This window comes from Lissotriton helveticus, chromosome 3_1, assembly GCF_964261635.1.
Source record: "Lissotriton helveticus chromosome 3_1, aLisHel1.1, whole genome shotgun sequence".
Lineage (NCBI taxonomy): Eukaryota > Metazoa > Chordata > Amphibia > Caudata > Salamandridae > Lissotriton > Lissotriton helveticus.
Window position 1 is genome coordinate 1,538,465,177 of NC_136061.1, and position 18,501 is coordinate 1,538,483,677.

Consider the following 18,501-nt stretch of genomic DNA (forward strand, 5'->3'; position numbering starts at 1 on the left):
GTTTTGCATTGTAGGGTTTCATTAATATCAAGCACTGGAATAGCCCTACCAATGTGTAGGGTCCTGAAACATTTTTATGGTGTGTATATACATATATATGTGTGTATACTTGTTTTATAAACCAGAGCATTTTTCTTTGCAGTTAAACGCTGTGACCTATCACAGGTTAAAGTTACTAATTATCTTTAGTTTTTCTGGATTGGACACGAGAACTTTATATCACAGTTATTATGTATCTCACAGCCAACTTCATCCTAAGTAGCGTTCTCATCTACAGATCACACAGCATCTTCGACGCAATCACAAACTTTGGCGTACCACTAGCCACCCGTGCTAGTAATTACATCCTATGTGAAAACCTGAACTTCCACCAGGAAGACCACGCTGACCCCAACTCAAAATCACTCATCGAGGTCCTTGAAACCGCCCCAATGAGTAACTAGACCTACCCACACTGCCAGACACCTTCTTAACCCTATTTATACCATTTTTAACTACATACATTTCGAATTGCCCACACAATCTCCTGAGCAGACCATGTACTCATTAAGTTCAGCATCCGTGTCCTGGTACAACGCATACTCGCCACCACCATACCAGCCCGCCAAACCTGGAGCAACATGACTTGCAAGAACCGGAACACTACTCTTAACTGTCACTGGCTCTAACACAGCAACAGCCTCCTCATTGGATCATCTTCTGCTCTGACTGTCTGGCCATCCTCAAACACAGCAGTACAACAAGATCTAGACTCCAGGCCAGTTGGCACATGAAGGAACTCAGACCGATGAAAAGCCATTGCAAACAACTAGAGCGCAAATGTAGAATGATCCAGGACAATGCAGACTAAGACACGTTAAAATCAGAAACATTAGCACCAAATGATCCAGACCACCGAGTGTGGCGATCTGGCGGACTACATCAATGCCAGCACCAACAGAAACCAAGCAATCTCTGCCATAGTGAAGGATTTCACCTCACAAGCAGCCTCCTCCAACTCAATCACGCCCTTGCAGGACCTCTGCAATAATCTCTTTGTTCTTCAGCAACAATATCAGCCCCATTTGCAGCCACTTCAACCCGCAACCAGAACTGATAGACCTCGCCAACTGCTTTCTAATCTAATCGTAAGAACCAGTGCTAACCACATGGCTCGTCATCAGCCCAGAAGAAACTGCCACCACCATGAAGTCTATCCAGTTGGGGGCCCCATAAGACCACTGCCCACACCACGCCTACGCCAACGGACTGAAATCAATCAGCCCCATGCTCATATCCATTATGAATGCCTCCTTCTCAAACTTCCCAGATGGTTGGAAAGATGCAACTGTCCTCCCATTTCTGAAGAAACCCTCTGCGGACCCAACAATGTTTGCCAACTAAAGACTGATCTCCCTGCTACCATTCTTAGCCTAAGTCAACAGACGCCTTACCGAACACCTCAATGAACGCCAACTTCTCAGTATCACTCAGTTTGGTTTGAGACCCAACCACAGCACGGAAGCTAACCTCCTCGCCACCTCAGATAACATCCGCATGACTCAGGATGGGGAAGATAAGGCGGCCTTTGAGCTCCTGGACCTCTCGGCAGTGTTTGACACAGTCTCCCACACCATCCTCATCCAATGCCTGCATCACATCAGACTCCAAGGACATGCACTGGCACTTACTGACTGGAAGGACCCAGTCAGTTAGCCTGGCACCAAACTCCTTGGATATCCGTGACCTAAACTGCAGAGTTATGCAAGGATCCTCCCTCTGCTTGACCCTCTTCAACGCATACATGATTCCTCTAGCCAGCATCATCTGCTCTCACAAGATAAAGGTCCTTTTTGACACCAGCGAGACACAGCTCATTCTCTCCCTCATGGAAAAGACACCCAGTACTCAATCATGTTCAAATCCTGTTTCACTGAAATCGCCCTTTGAATGAAGACCAACTACCTGAAGTTGCACATGCACAAGGCAGAACTGATCTCCCAGAAGAGCACTGCACCTGTCGGCCAACAGAGCTAGGACTGACATCCACCGCCACCACATACACCAAGAAGCTCTTGATCGTCATCAACAGCAAACTCAACTTGACTGCCCAAGTCCATTCCGTCACCGCCTCATGCTTCCATACCCTGAAGCTGTTGAGGAAGATCTTCTAATGGCTCCAAATCAGCACCCAGAAAAGCGTCACATACTTCCTTGTCACAAGCAAACCGATCTACAGGAATATCCTTCATGCCAAGAACAACAAAAAACTCACCCTAAGACCTGAATCACTTTCAACCTCCAATGCCACACTTGCATCACACCAGAAGGAGCTCCATTGGCTCCCCATACACAAACCAGCATAATTCAAATTCCTCACTCACACTTTCACAACACTACATAACACTGGCCCAGCATATCTCAACAGTCTCATCTGCTTTCACAAACCTTCTAGATACTCCGCTCGTTCTGACTCCTACATGCACGCAACCCATGCATACGGAAAATCAGTTATGGCAGTTGAGCCTTCTCCTTTGTTGCTCCTAAATAGTGGGACAACCTGCTGCTACACAAAAGAGCATCCTCCTCACTTTTTGAATTCCACAAGAAGCTGAAGAGTAGTCCCACTAAGCCATTGGTTATGTTAGACTTACACAAGCTCAGCACGAGGATATCCTCCCGAGTGATAGTGTGCTCTACAAATCTACATAAGATCAATTGTCACCTCTATATCATAAAAACTAAAAACCACTGTAAATTCACCAATTATATTCATCTCGGGTATCTATAGCTCCTGCAGTATAGTAACTATAATTTGCGCCATTGTTATGTACTGCTTTTTCCCTCCCATGTTACATCACTTATCACATGCTCAATGATGTCAGTGATGACCTCACTGCACCATCTGAAATGACATCATTGATGACAACACTGCTTGCACTGTAACTTTAGGAGAAACAGCAGCTTCCATTAATCAGCATGCAAGGTACTTGGCAGTTTGCCTCGCATCCTCATTTCTTTTTTCTGGCTCATGCTGACTGAATCTCAGGACACTCCAAAGGTTCTGAGCATTATATTTTCTGAGGATTTCTATTCAGAAAATTATTTTTTCAACTTTTACTCAACGTCTTTGGAAGAGTGCAAGATATTCCCTGTCTCTTTTTTTCACCTTTAGGAAATTTTCTTCTCTTCCTTGTGCATTCACTTTTTGTGAAGTGCCCCAACTATGGGAGAAAGATGGGTGCTTCTGCTCCCTGTAGCCTTCCAGCTTCTCATTCTCTCTTAAAGACTGTCCTTATTGTACAACATGACAGCAAGGGCTCTTAAAGACGGAGAATGAATATGCCTCAGAGGTATACAAGAAGACCTCTGTGCAGAGGATAAAAAGTAGAAAAGAGACTGGACCTCCTTGACTCTAATATTATTCTTATTATGAGATTTGTAAAGTGCTACTGCTACTCAGAGAGTGCCCCAGTGCAAGATAGCAAAGTCTGATCCCCAAATGACAGAGGCACTAGAAGGCAGAACTGAATAAGCAGGTCTCTTAAAGGTCTGAATGTCCCTAGTGGAACAAGGCTTAACTGGAAGGACATTCCACTCCCTTGCAACCAGATAGGAAAAGGAGTTACTGCCCTGTTTTTTTCTTCTGAATTGACCAATTCCTACCAGCAAGGAGTTATTTGACCGTAGAGCCCGAGCTGGTTGGTATGGGGTGAATCTGTTTGACTAGTAATGAGGATCTTTCTGTGTGTCAGTACCGGAAGTTGTAACCTCACACATTTTTTATGGACAATCATTGCAGTTCTTTCAGGCCTTGTTAGACGAGGGCTCTTCTGGGGAGGCGTAGCATAAGCCTGGCTGTAGCATTCTTCCCCAGCTGTAATCTCTTCAGGAGGTCGGCAGGTAGACCCCTTAAAGGGAATTGGCACAATCCAGCCTTGAAGTGATCAGGGCCTGGATCACTGTTTTTTGCTGTGAAAGGGGGAGGAGAAAGAGAAATGTTAAAAACAGTTGTAGCAGACCAAAGCAAGTACCTACTACCCCTTCCATCTTGGGAGGCAAAGAAGCAGTGGTATAGAACTTTACTCCGAGATTACGTGCTACTGTGGTATGGGGAGGTGGTGGGGAGGGGGACATCTTTGTGCCAATGGCCATCCTCCCAGCTGGGCAGGTGGACTTCAAAGAGCAGAATAGCTTGTTTTGCTGGTGTTGCATTGGAGGCCTCTGTCGCAAATCCACTGAAACACATTTGTCAAGCAAGCCTGGAAGTTGCACAGGTCGTTGGGTGTGTTTCTACCAAGAGGGAGGAGCAGTTGCATATCGTCTGCATAACATACTGTCTGTACGCCAAAAGATTCTATTAGGGCCGCCAAAGTGGTCATATAAGCATTGAACAATGTGGGGATTAGTGCAGACCCCTGAGGGACCCTAAAACCTAATGGTTTAGGATCAGAGGCACATGGGGCCACCCAGGCTGATTAGGGGCTGTCTGCCAGGAAGGAACAAAGCCATGCCATGGCTTAACCACAGACACTATTGGTTTTGAGGTGCTGCAGGAGTGTCAAAATCAAAACTGTGTCAAAAGCTGCAGATAGATCAAGGTGAATTAGTGCCACCTGCTTCCCCTGATCCACTGATACCTTTATTGTGTCTGTGATCTCTAGCAGTGTTGTCTCGGTGCTGAAACACAGATGAAAGCCCTACTCGGTATGGTGAAATAGCACGTTCTTCTCTAAGAACAGTAAAAGCTGCTTATTTAGGAGCTTCTCTAAAATCTTGGTGAAGGATAGCAGCAGAGAGATGGGCAGAAGTTGGCAAGATTGATCTTGTCTGATGGTTTTTTAAAAAGGGGAATCAGCTTGGACTGCTTCCAGCCACTGGGCACTGTGACCAATCATATTGACTGATTTAAGAGCTGAATTAAAGTGGGGTTAATGGCATCACAGTTGGCGGCGAGAATATGAAGATGGCAGGGGTCGTTCAGGGACTGATTTTCAGGTTCTTAAGGCATGAGCGGACTCCTCTAGCGAAATAGTCAAAGAGAGAGTGTTTAAAAGCTGAAGCAAGGTTTCTGGGTGTGTGAAAATTTTGACAATTTTAAATACCTCGATGGGCTTGTTTTGAGAATTGTCTGATCTGTGAAAAACATCAGACTAAGCTTTCTTAATTGTTCTATGATCGGTATTTAAAGCCTTCTTGTAAAGCGATTTGTCATTAGGAAGGTATTGACGCCTCCAATCCCTTTCCATTTTCTTACAATGCTTACGAAGCACCTGTAACCTCCTAATTGAACCAAGGGACTAACTATCTTTTTACTGAAGGATTAACATCTCTTTGTTTATGGGTGCGATGTGGTCAGCAGCCTGTATAAGCCAGAAGTAGACTGATCTGACTTTGGCTTCCATGTCCCCGGTCATATGCGGAGAATGCTCGCTCAAGGTAAGACAAAACTTTGCAAAAGAGGCAATGGCCCAACTAAGGTGCAGTAGAGAGGAATGCAACCTACGTCCACAAAAGCCGTGGTCCAGTGGCCAGTGGAAGTGAATACGAGCATGTTCGGACCAGGGCTGGGGTCTAATGTCAAGTACAGAAACTTGAATGTTGCAAAGAAATAGGTGTGACCCGCTATGTGAGTGGGCTGGGTCACGAACTGCTACATGTCCCAAGATGACATATATTCCTAAAGAAGTTGGCAATGCGGGTCAGAAGAAACATTCACATTTATTTTAAGGTCCCCTACAACCGTCCAGGTTAGACAGAAATTCCCCAGCAAGTCCGCCAGGGGTGTGGGGGGAGGGGGTCGATAAATCAGCACACCGGCCAGGTTTTTTTTAGCTGACAATGAGATGAAGAATCCTATAGACTCTGCCCCTAAAAGCTCCTTTGTGTCAAAGGTAGCACAGTTAAAAGACTGTTTGTGCAAAATAGTGATTCCACACACTTTTTCTCCACTCTGTCAAGATGCAACATAGAGTTTCTGTCAGAAAAAATATCGCCCATGTCTTACCCAAAATGTTGTGAATGTGCAGAGTATTTTTGTGTGGTGACTCTACAATCTCCTCCTGTGAACATGACATCCATAGAGTTAGATGCAAGTGGAGGGAACATTGGAAGCATCACTCCAAGCACTACCATACATCCGGAGAGCATTGGTCGACACCTAAGCCATTGGTGCTGGTATGTTCGATGTCAGGAGGCTCTACGGTTCCAGCCGTGTCGACACTGCCGACTTTGGTAGCGATCACCACATCCATGGTACCAATTCCTTCAAAGTCAAGATAGTTTTCTGTGATGGCAACGATTACCACACCATCAATAGGGCTAGTCACGACTCCATCATATGACATGTTCAGTGACTACTCCATAACGTCAGCACACTACTCCAACACAATCCACTGTGCCATTGTTGAGACTTCATATCTACAGTCAGATCAATTTCCCATCACATACTTTGAACAGACATAAACGGAGAACAACCTCCACTTCTCGAAGCACATCAAGAGGCCATACAACAGGCATCTTCTATACACCAACATCACATCCAACCCCTCCATTAAGATGATCCTAAGAGGTTGATTTTCTAACATTCCAAGATGTACTTGCTAGAGGTGCAGCAAAGTTCAACATACAGGTAGAGGTCTCCCAGTCTTTTGTATCAGACAATAATGGAGACATTACAAACGCGAGCTTCACCAAAAACAGTTTTACCGCGTTTCTCATTCACCTTAAAATCGCCCAATCCACGTCTCAAGAAATACAAGCCTGCTTAACTAGATCCTTTATTTCTTCTCTACTGATTGTGTTAACCAAACCAAATTATGGTTGGTGGTTCTAGATTTGGGGGTTGAGGCGGCATTGGTAAATTCTTTACATATACTTCATGAGAATAAAGCTGCAAGGTTACGTTTTGGCCCTCCAGGTGAAATGTCTAATATTTTTACAGTCCCTAGAGGGGTGAGTCACAGCGGTATTCTGGCCATGCTGTTGTTCATCCTTTATATTCGCTTGAACCCATTCTTGAATACTGCTGTTAAGGACATCCAAAGGATAGCAAATCTGTCCATACCAGCAGTAATATACGCAGATGACGTGGTACTCCTAGCACGAACCCCGAAGGCTCTCTGATTGTTAACGGCGTCCTTTGTGACTTTCACGAGTACACTGGATCATCTCTCGAATTTCAGAAAGTCCTATATTCTAGTGTGTGGCCCTGCTAGGTAAAACATCTCCAAATTGGTGTTCAGTGGGCAATCCCTAGGCAGCATGCATGACTTTAGCTATCTGGGGATTTTATTTGACTCATTGTGCTCATGGCAGCCGCAAATTAGTAGCTCCTGTTTGAGGATTAGCAGAGCAGCAGGGTTATTCATTTTATCTCAGTCAACTTTAAGGGGGGCTTTACCCTACCCCCCATTTCAACATTTATAGGGCCCAGTGTGTGTCTGCAGCTTTGTATGGCCCAGCTTGTGGAGTTATTATAATGCCACCACCTTAAAAGTGGAGGAAAATCTTATTTGCAGGTAGCTCCTTCACCCCGCCCCCACTTACCAGCTCCCATTTTAATTTCCACTTTGAGTTAAATCTTGAGTACATATTGAATAAAGGCAGATTAGCCTCACTTTCTCTGGCTTAGTATCTGGACGAATCTGGAAGGTTAACTTAAACAGGGATATCATTTATGATTGTCTCAAATAAGAAAAGGGTCTGTCACTCCCCTGGTTGGGGTATATTAAAAAAATTCTGAACGAATTGAGCTTACCAGATGTGTTTAAAACACCCGCCATTTCGACTAACAAGGATAAGTTGAAAGTAAAGGCTAGCTTCCTCGAGTTTTATCAATCCCCGAGACTAAGTTTAGAACTCACCAAAAGGGCCATTAGATACTGCTACCCCCACCTGACTCTCAGCGATTTTGCTATGTAGTGAACTCTAGCTCTTAGAGATCTCTTCAAACTAGTTTCAGGGCAGGTACCGTGTGGCATTTCCTGTGCTTTTCAAAGCCTCATGGCACCCAGGGTAGGCCCACAGAGGTATGTCCCTGTGATGGGTTGTATAAGCAAACACTGCCCGAGTTTGCCATATTGAGCTGGGGGGGGCTCTGGCAGCTTCCTGGTTTGGGGGCTGCTGTGCCAATTTGGCCGAGGACGAAGGGATTTGGGCTCTACCTGATGACCGAGGGTGCTGCATTGGCTGTGGTCCACCATGCTGAGAGGCATGCCTTGTTGCATGGCCAGGACACTGCCTGAATGTGAAATCTTACAGGAATGAGAATTAGGACCTGTGGTGTCTCCTACACTGTATAACACGCTTTGCTAAGATTCAATTACACACTGGGGGTCAGAGGAGACATTTCTGGTCGGCTCCCTTTGGCATTGGAAGCTTGTTTGTCACAGTCCCGGCTTGTTAGATAATTGACTGGTGGACTGGAGATTGTGCTGGAGCTCACAATCCTTGGTGCATGACTCCATTAGGGGACTGCGCTACAGATGGTCCCCTGGTCGTGGAAGTGGTCCGGCTGGGCCCTGGTGCGACTTGCGGACTGGGACTGGCTGAAGATGGATCAGATACGTCTGATGGGATTTTGTGCAGGGAACTCTATCTGCTCCTGCCCGTGGTGGGCACTGGTGCGAGGCCACTCATCGCTGACTGCTCGTACTGCCCCATGGAAACATATTAGGGAGCTGGCGAGTCGTACTCACTAAGGGAGCTAGTACAGCCTCCTGGACATTTGCGAGGAGTGTAGCTTCGGCATAACTAAGGACAAGCATCCTGGTGCAATGACCAAACAAAGTACCATAGATAAATTTGCCAGTGCTGGCGCTGTGGCTGTGAACTCTGGTAGAGCAGTGGGGCCCTAGCCGGACTGTGCAGCGCTGCCATTACGCAATGATGAAATATGCTGGATGCTAAAATAGGCGCGGTTGGTTCACATGTTACCCTGCTGGGCCAGGATCTCTGGAAAGCAGTGGATCGGATCACAGAGGTGGAGATCAGGGTGTCGGGCGTCGAGGATTAGGTGGCGGCCCTTCAACAAAGTCAACACACTAACGGTCGTGATGAAAGAATTTGCGGCGCAAGTGGAGGACGCAGAACGCCGTGATCACCGTAATTTGTGTTTTGTGGGCTTCCCTAAGGGGTGATACTAATAAGGTTCCCCGTGGTCAAATTATAATTTCTTATATGGCCAAAACTCACAACATTAAATCAAGACCCTTCAAATAAATACAGGTACGACAAAAAATCCCTTATTTCATTTGTACATTTTATTTCTTTTTTTCGTTCTTGTATCAAAAATATTTTTTCATTTTTTAAAAACTTTTACTTATGTATATATCCTTTCACAAACATAAATAATAATCCAATTCATATTGCAGTGTACATACAATGTGTTTGAGAACATGCAGTACCTTACAATAAAACCTAATACCCTGTTAGTCACACACCAACCAACATATACGCTTACTCATACATACCACTTCACAAAAATATAAACTCAAACAAAGACTCAAAAAGAACTAAAAAAAACCACAAAAAAACCCATTTCTACAGCTGAGGTAACACAGATATTATTTGTGCAGTATCGACGCCAGGTCAAATGTTGTGAGTTTTGGCCATATAAGAAATTATAATTTGACCACGGGGAACCTTATTAGTATTGTTTGTGTATTGTCCTCTCTCATCCCCGGTCAATTAAATTAACCATAGAGAGGGTCTCAAATTTCTTGTGACTTCCCTAAGGGGTGCAAAGGCTTCTCCAAGGACAAGTTTTTGACATAATGGCTCCAATCAATAGTTCCCACGGAGTCCCTATCGACATGTTTCGTAGTGTAGAGAGGCCATAGAGAATTGGTGCAAGACACTCCCCCTCCGGGCGTGAGACTACGACCGCTAATCTTCAAGATCCTCAATTACATAGATAGGGACGTGATGCTCAAGCATGCCCGGTGCCAAGATAAGATCCTGTTTGAATCACACCATATCATGATATTCCCAGACTATACGAGGATGGTTCAACAGCGGAGTCAATCATTCATGGCGGCAAAACAGTGACTGCGAGACCTCAGAATTCAATACATGTTATATCCTGCTCCCTTGAGGGTAGCCTTCAATTCACAGACCCTATTCTTCTATACCCCAGAAGGAGGAGGTCTTTACATGAGCAGATGAGTCTGAATCACTGAAGCCTCAAACCCCTCCATGCATGGACTCAGACTTGATACTGAGCAAAAAACGCAATCATCCCAAAAAGTCCACAGTGAAGCGTCTTATTCGATTCCACTCATCCTGGAGGAATATACGCCAAGATGCCGAACATTAGCAGCCAATCAAAAGTTTTATGGACCAAATGAGCACTACGACAAGGGAGAACTAGGCAAGTACTCTTTGATGTACTGTAGTTGGGTAAGAGACATGGGGATCCATTAGCGATGCCCTCTACTGGGCCCCCGTAGGGGCTCTGGGAGGGTCTCTTCTGTGACAGATACGCCTTGTTCACTGAAGTATGGGGTGGAGGGTTTCTGTGAATGTTTTTTGTTGTTGTGATAAAGCACCGCCCTGGCACTTACAACCTCCAAGTTCCATATGCTGGAGCTCCCAGGGATACCCACCAAAGATACCGATGACTGATACAGACCCTAAAGGCTCCCAGGGCATATCCATGTTCTAACATGGAATGTACGAGGAGTTCTTGATCAGATCAAACGAAACGCTGTGCTGAAACAGTCCAAGAGACGTGGGCAGACATTCTTCTACAAGAAGCGCATCTTTTGGGATTCAAATTTTGCTGCTTGGCTCGCTGTGAGTATGCAATGGATTAGAATACCAGTACCCTATGATCCTCTCATAAACCCAGAGTGGAATGTCTCTGCAGAGTTTCCTTAAAGTCCAACAGACTATGGGCAGATGACTATGGTAGATATACGATAGTGACTGGCACACTTCATGGGCGAACACTCACACCGCATAGTATGTATGCCCTTCCCTCTCCAGGACAGGCTGTGGTTGACTGAATCATCTGCCTGTGGGGAGAACTACCAGGAGGTGTTTCCATGGTGGGTGGGGACTGGAACAATGTACTACATCCAGAGACTGACAGGTGGCACACTAGAGGAGATTGGGTGGAGACTCAAGGGTCCAGGTTATGTTCTCTGGTGTCCGCGTTGGGTTGGGCTGATGCTTGGAGGGCATTTCATCTAGCCAAAGGTGGATATACATACTATTCGGCGGTTCATGATTCCTTTTCTAGGTTAGACTATCTACTAGTTTCCAATGGATACACACATAGAGGATCAGAGATCGACATACGCCGAGATTGGTGTGCAATCACTCCTTAGTGGTCCTTAAGCTTCATGTGGGTTCGGAGTGCCCTCCATTCTGCTGGCGTATGTCGCCCTGGTACTTGCTCAACCTGTCATAAGGCGCTCCTCCGTCGGTCCATCACGGAATACTTTTTCATTAATACAGATATGCATCCTCAAAAATAGTTTTCGGGAAGCCCTTAAACCGATACTCTGAGGGGTAGATATTAATTTGTGCGGGGGGAACAGAAGCGTACAACCCACACACTGGTAGCGCTTGAGGTATAGATGAGTACTCTTGAAGAGAGTAGCCGTGGGAGAAGCTGTGACAAGGCGCGGCGTCAGTTGCGTCTGACCCAGCAACAGTATGCGCAGCTGCACCTCGATGATGCCAAACGAACGTGGCAGGCCGCATATATCAATAGGGAGACAAATCAAGCAGGATGCTACAAATGATCTGCCAGACCACTCATGCAGTTTCTCCAGTGCGGGCGCTGGACGACGCTCAGGTTGAGTTACTGTTAGGTCCCAGGGGAGTTGCTCATAGCTTTGCGGCGTATTTTGGGGAACTACACGCTCGAAGGGATGCTGTGGACATAGACCAAATATTTGATTCATCAAGGCTCTGCTTCCACCGTCTGTCAGATACCTCCTGCCCGCAGCTAGACAAGATGATCACTGAGGAGGAACTGTTTGTGGCCCTGGCGGAGCTGTGAACTGGAAAGGTCCTGTGGCCTAGTGCCTTCCATATTGAGTTTCTTGAATCCTATATGCTGCAACTAGGGAACCACTTATTGGGACAATTTACTCAGCGCTTGAGGAATCACTACTTCTGTCAGATTGGAGGCATGCTGAAATAGTCGTCTTCCTTAAGCCTGGATGCGTGCCAAATTTCTCTCCTTAACTTGGAGGTGAAACATCGGCTAAAAACTTGGCTAACAGACTAATGAGAGATATGTCGGATGTGGTTCACCCTGATCAGGCTGATTTTATGCCACACACGTTAACATTTGATGAGTTTATAAGGCCCTGGCCATGGCGGACCGACTGAAGAGGATGGCGGCAGTGCTACTAGCCGACAACGGGTAAAGCCTTTGATTCGGTCAGCTGAGATTATCTGTTTGTTCTTCTTCAGAGCATCCATTTGGGTCCGAGGTTCCTTTTCTATATCTGCCTTCTATACACCGATCTGACTCCCTATGTCTGGGCCACTGGTGCGGTCTCTGATCCTTTCCAGATCCATAGGGGTACCAGGCAGGGGTGCCCATTGTCCCCCCCCTGCTATTTACCCTGGCTGTGGAGACTTTGGCTGCATGGGTGAGGGTGGATGCCCAGGAAAGGGGCTTTGAGTGGTCTGCTGAGCTGTCTGATAGGATAGCTTTAAATGTCGACAATGATCTGTTCTAAATTACAAATCCGGGGACTTCTGGACCTCGCATCTTGCGGATCTTGCAGGTTTTCTGCGAAACCATTGGGCTATATGTGAATGTTGGGAAGTCAATGGTGTTCCCTGTGGGTGGTGCCACCAGCGACATGGAGCAGGCATAGGGGTTAACTCTGGCTACAAATGGGTTCAAGTACTTAGGGGTGTTTATTTATCCAAGCTCAACAGTATTGTGGACCCGCAATGTGGCCCCAATGGTATCGCGCGTTAAAGAGGAAGTGAAGTCGTGGACCCCACTGTCATTATCCCTGTTGGTTCGATCGGCAATCTTTAAAATGGTCTTGCTACCCCACATACTATACCAACTTCAGAATTACCCTTGCGATATTCCTCCATCATGGTTCCGACAGGTATATGTAGTTTTAAATCAGTTTTTATAGGGGGGTGGAAGGGGCAAAGCACGTTGCTCTCCGGACATGCTTTCAGTCCACATATTGTGGGGATATCACCACGGCTGACGTGCAACCCTACTATGCTGCTTCCCACTTAATGATTATTGACTGGTGCTATGGCATTTCAGATGATCCAGCATACACAACGGAGCGATGGGCGATGGCCGCCACATCTTTGCTGGACTTCCTGTACAGTGCGAGGGGTCTGGGTTTCCTTTTCCCAGCAACTCAGGTAGTCATACATATGTGAAGGTTGTCCCTCTGGCAGATGGGGAAGACTGACTCCAGGGACATCTTTTGGGAGGTGTAGAAAGCTGGCTCTGTATATACTAAACCAAAATGAGGTATAGTGTACAGATGTATTGATTTAGGCCTAGGCTTTCTGGCTGTGCCTCCTCCACTTACTCTAGCTCGGGGACACGCCGTTTTGGCGTAACCAGGCGCTTTATAAAACTCATTATAATTATTATTATTATTATTATTATTATTAGTGTCCAGTTGAACCCCAAAGGTAGGCAGAGGTAAAAGTAGATAGCACCTTACTCTCTATTTATGGTAGTGTGGGCGAGCAATAAAGCTTTATCAGAGGGTAGTGTTAAGCATTTGTTGTACACACTCAGGCAGCAAATGATGTCACACACTCAAAGACTGAACTCAGACCAAAGTGTTTGTATCAAAAATATTATTAAGTTATTTTATTTCTAGAACCAAGCGAAGCCTGGTGCAGGTAAGTAAAATAAATGTTTTGCAAAATCTTTTGCAATGTTTTACAGTTGAATGCAGGTTCAAATGCAGTTGATTGAATTACAGGTAAGTCAATGTTTTGAAATTCCTTTTCAGTTACTTTACAGATTACTTTGTACGTTACTTTTTAGATTACTTTTTAAGTTACCTTTTCTACTCGGTGTGATATGCCTAGGTACCCCACTGGGACATTTCCTAGAGAAAAGGTAAGTAAATCAGTTTTTGTACATTTGCAGTTTTTCAGGGTTTCATACAAACCAACTCTACACTTAAAAGAATTTTCAAGGAAAACAGTCAATGCATCCTATGGGAGGAAATGAAGTTAGTGGTTTGTAGGCAAGTACAAGTTTGTGAGAGTTGGTATTCTGGCGTTAGAACCAGGGTTGCCCCCAGGGTCGAGGATGCACTCTCAAAGCACACTCGGTGGCACTAGGGCGGCCTGGTGCAGAGTGCTGAGGCCCAGTGTTATCCAATGGTGGATAGGGGGCCTCCGGTTGGTGGCTGTTCACGAGCAGGCCACAAGGTGTGGGAGCAAAGCTCCTCGTGTTACGCTCAGGGCAGAGGGGGATCAGAGTTAGTGCCCAAAGAACACCCGCAGGGGCGGCTGGGTGCTGTTTTGGCATCGGGTGCCCTGTTCAATTGGAGTTGCCAGTTTTGGATTTTGGCTACATGCTTGGTCCAGGAAGACATCTGGGAGGAACCAACAGCTGGGCAGGTAAGTTGGAGGATGCTGGGACGTAGGTGCATCTTGGATTCTCTTCTCCAGGGTGCAGAGTGGCTGGATGCAGGGGTGTCTTTTGAGGTCGGATTTCACCTTACCAGGCCACTCGTGGTTGTGGGTGGGATCTCCGTGCAGAGGCTGCAGGCGACATTGGGGAGTCCTGGAGAGGCCAACCCACAGCGGACTCTGACTCTGGAGCGATGGGGGACCGGTGGGCCACTCAAACTCAGGCAGTAGGTTAAGGGTGCAGTGGTGGTTCCAGGTGTCTGGTTTCTTTGTCCTCAGCAGGCTGAGTCTGTCTTCGAAGTTTCTTTTGAACAGAGCTGCTGTTCACAGGAGATCTGGTCTTTGTTGAAGGTAGTCCGCCTTCCCAGAGTCTTGGAGGTCGCTGGCTGCAGGCCAAGGCAACGTTTGGCGCAGGGTCTCTGGGAACTGCAGACAGGTCAGTAGGGCTAGGGGTCAAGTCAGTTGCAGTCTCCTCTGTGGGCGTCTTCTTTTATCCTCCTTCTTCGTAGGTTGCGGGAATCTGTCTTCTTGGTTCAGGGCTGCCCCTAACTACTGTATTTGTGGGCATTTTAGGGGTCTCGTGGTCAGTAGCCTATGGGCTACTGACCATAGGATGACCACATCCTTGGTGTGCTCGCCCCACGTGGGGGAGTTGGCACAATCCCTAATCCTGATTGGAGAGTGCCTGCCATCTGCAAAATCGCGAGCACTGAAGAGTGGGCTTCACCTCGCCTCTTCCACCTAAGGGTTGGGGTTGGCAGAGGTGAGCACACCTGGGCTGTGCTAATTTTTCCTGCCTGTCTTCCCACCGTAAAGGAGGGGAGACAGGAAGGGGGACTGCTCCTGATAGCAGGAGAGGCTGGGGGCTCGTTACAAAGGCGGCAAGGCCTTTGAAGCTCCCCTGCCACAGATGGCTCTTCCTGGCCTGGGGGTGTGGCCACCTCCGCCCAGGAAAGGCTTTGTTTCTGCAAAGGCTCCCACACCAGTGGTCCAGAAACATATCTCGTGGTGGCAGGCTGGTGTGTATCAGTCGGGGAACCCACCAGAGGATGGTCATTTTTCAGGGGGCATCTCTAAGTCCATTTTTCATTAAATCTCACACTGGCATCAGTGTGGGTTTAATGTGCTGAGAAGTTTGATACAAACTTCCCAGTTTTCAGTAAAACCATTACAGCACTTTGGAGTTCGTAATGACAAACTCCAGCACCATGTACTCTTAATGGCATTACTGCACTTACAATGTCTAAGAATTGGTATAGACACTGTAGGGGTACAGGATTCATGCACCTGTACCCTCACCACTGGTATAGTGCACCCAGCTAGAGGGGTGGCTAACCTAAGTCAGGTCAGTGGGTTGTAGGCATGCACACAGGTATGTGTGCCATTTCGACTCTTCACTTTGTTCTGCACCAAAACACGCAGCCTGCAATGGCAGTGTGTGTGGAAAGGTACATGGCCATACAGGCATTCCCTGGCCACAGTGCCCTTTGTACCCATGGTACCTTTACAAGGGACAGACATGTGACCAGAGAGGTGCTAATTGGGAAAGAAAAAGGCCCTGAGAAACTGATTGGTAGGGACCCAGGGCACATCAAGTCAAAGTGCATCAGTAGTCTGGCAAAAAGTGGTGGGGTGGTTACTGCAATAGAAACCCAGCCTCCTACAGGAGGACTTTTTTGCTTTGACAGGTGGTCTTATTGAGAGGGTTCCAAAGGTGGGATGTTATAGGGATATCCACGTTGGGAGATGTCATACAGGGCACAGTGCTAAAATCATTTTAGGAGCTGCAGAGTGACTATCCGTTACACCGTAGCCAGTTCTACAGATACCTGCAATTCCAGCATGCCATATCCCCTTATTTGCTAGACCTTCAAGTGTTGCCAGAGTTTGGCCCGTTGGAGGGCTAGACATAAGATCACACTCAGTTATCAGTCTTTGATCATGAATAGCTCCACTACACTGCCAGCCCTTAGGGCAGCATGGCAGGCTGGATATTGACAATGTAGACTGAGATGACTGGACAAAAGCCGTGGAGGCTTGGTGATGTGATCCTGTCTGTGCCTGAGTCAATAAAAAGATCTTCACAGAGCTCACTATACTAGGCACTACTGGTGGCGCATGGGTGTAATTAGTCCCCATGCGTCTTCGGTGTGGGATGGATTAGGGCACCTTGCTCATACGGTGTGGAGCCGCGTGGCATTGATTAACTCCTGGCGGGGGTGACATACTGTTTTGGAGAGGTCCTCTCCTGGGAGATTCCAGTGGATCCTAAATTGATCCTTCTGCATTGCACAGAGGGAATAGTAGGAAACCGCTATAAACTGCACCTGTTGTTTCTGGGGTTTACGCTGGCGAAAAGAGACATAGCCAGAATGTGGAAAGCAGACGCATCACCATCAGAGGGGGATAGGCCACTGTATGGGGCTGGAAGTTGCGGTGTTCCAGGCTAGGGGATGCCAACAAAAACACCTGAAGGTATGCCGATTATAGAGGTATATATTTTTAGCCCTGTTTCACACTGTTGAATCCCAACTGGAAGCTGAAATATGAAATTATGGTGCAACAGCATGAGGGAATGAGATGGGTCCAATGACGTATTTGAATGAGGGCTTTATTGGTAGTATGTGGGATGGGGAGGGGGGCGGGGATTGACTTTTCAAGTTTTTGTATTCTTGTTGTTCACTGGCATTTACCTCACAATTTCTTATATATGTATGTTGGCTATTATGTTCTTGAAATATTGCTGAAACCCAATACAATTTGTTATGGAAAAAACAAGCATTACACAACATCTGCTGCTTCATCTATGAGTATAAATAACCTCTCTATTCCAAAAGCAAGCAATAGAATCAGTCCCTCTATCACAGAGGGAGATAGGTATTCAAGATATTGTTTGGTTCCTTAGAAAGGCCCAAAGGAAAAATTCAGACCCATCTTAGACCTGGGACAAGACAACAAATACATCAAAAAGGACCAACTTCCGGATAGTTGCACTACATCAGATTCCTCCTGAACTCATGAAAGGAGCCTGGATGTGCTCCATGGATCTTCTGGATGTTTATTTCCACGTCCCAGTAGTAAAAAAGCACTGGAAGTTTCTCCGCTTCCTTGTTGGCAAAACTCACTACCAATCCAAGGTATTATCATTCGGCCTCAAATCAGCACCAAAAACATTTTCCAAATGTATGGCAGTACATGCAGCTTTCCCCTGGGGGTAAGCAAAGTTTTCATCTTCCCATACTTAGAGACAATTGATTGATAAAAGCTCATACTGTGTAACAAGTGATAAAAAAAGATTTAGACTTCACTCTAGCTTTATTAGATGGGTTAGATCTTTGTGTGAATCTGGAAGAGTCTATCACATCTTTAGTTCCAATCTTGGAATACTTAGGAGCAGCTCTTTACACAGTCACAGGAGAAGTGTTTCCTTCGGAGGTCATAGTGTATACCATGTCTCAGAAATGTCACCATTTAATACATAACACAAAGCCATCAGTCAGAAAAATCTCACTCCTAGGCTTCTGGAATTTTTTAAGTTTCTAATGCTTGTCTCCATATGAGGTACAAAAGGGATATGAGAACACTTCAGCAATGCTTGGAAGACCAGTGGTCACAACATCATGGCGATTTGGAAGACAAAATAAACTTAAATCTGGAAGGTGACCATTGTCTTCAGTGGTGGCTTAACAAACACAATCTACTCAAAGGAGCCCCCTTTCATTAAGAGCTTCCTACTCAGGGCATTGTAACTTACACTTCCCTCACTGGATGGGGAGCGCAAATAAAGATCTTACAATTCAGTGTTGGTAGTTTTCCAAACAAGAACTATTCCACATCAGCGTCCTCAAGCTCGAGGCAGTTCACCTAGCATTGAGCTTTCCTCTCAGCCTTATCCACAAACACAGTTTCAGTCCAGAC

At 46.2% G+C, this 18,501-nt stretch overlaps 1 protein-coding gene across 6 annotated transcripts in view; it reads left to right on the plus strand.

Moving 5' to 3' along the window:
* The window catches only part of IFT46 (intraflagellar transport 46), a 119,564-nt gene that overhangs the window by 58,338 nt on the left and 42,725 nt on the right, over positions 1-18,501 (plus strand). The window lies entirely within an intron of this gene.